This window comes from Sinocyclocheilus anshuiensis, unplaced genomic scaffold, assembly GCF_001515605.1.
Source record: "Sinocyclocheilus anshuiensis isolate Anshui unplaced genomic scaffold, SAMN03320099.WGS_v1.1 scaffold859, whole genome shotgun sequence".
Classification (NCBI taxonomy): Eukaryota; Metazoa; Chordata; class Actinopteri; order Cypriniformes; family Cyprinidae; genus Sinocyclocheilus; species Sinocyclocheilus anshuiensis.
In genome coordinates this window covers 23,008-23,780 of record NW_015542370.1, presented here as the reverse complement: position 1 = coordinate 23,780, position 773 = coordinate 23,008, and positions in this window count along the sequence as shown.

Below are 773 nucleotides of genomic sequence, written 5' to 3'. Positions count from 1 at the left end.
GATTATAATGACTTATACTGTCTTTTTACGCGTTGCATTGCATCGCGCCGCGTAAACATAAAACCATGTCTGCATTTGTGATCAGAGAAATGACAAACAACAAGCCCTACTCTACTCTACTACTACACTGCCCAAAAAACTCGCTTTAAATATAAAAAATATAAAAACTCTTTAAATATAAAAAACGTACTTACAGTCCGTGAGTCAGAACAGCCGGCACAGTAGTCTACTCTACCAGGATCAGGAAACGGTCCTGCATAAAATGTGCTGCACACATCTGAATATTTGGGTTGAAGTGTTCTGGAACAGTGTTGTAAATACAACTTAACCACTGATTTCTAGTCGTGTCCATTTTTGGAAAGCCAAACAAAGTAGTTTCGCTTTCACAACGAAACACAGCGTCACACACAGCGGGCTAGAGTGAGCAGAGGCAGCGGGCTTGAGAATGGCGCGGCCAGCGGATTCGATGAAGGAGCGTCCGGAGGGCTTGCGGCAACCACATGTGACAACCCCGGGCTGGACTCCGCTTCATCCACGGTGAAAGCCGATCCGGCGATCCACAGCGCGAAGTTGAAGTATTTCCTCAGCGACCAGCATGGTTCAGCTCCAGGCATGACGAAGCGGATGTACAAAGTAGTTTCGCTTTCACAACGTATCACACAGCGCTTTCATGACATGGCGGCAGCAACAACAATACTACAGCGAGAATAAAAGTTACGCCTTCTTTCTTTGCGTGAACATTTGGGCGGCGTTATGCAAATCTTCCCACATCG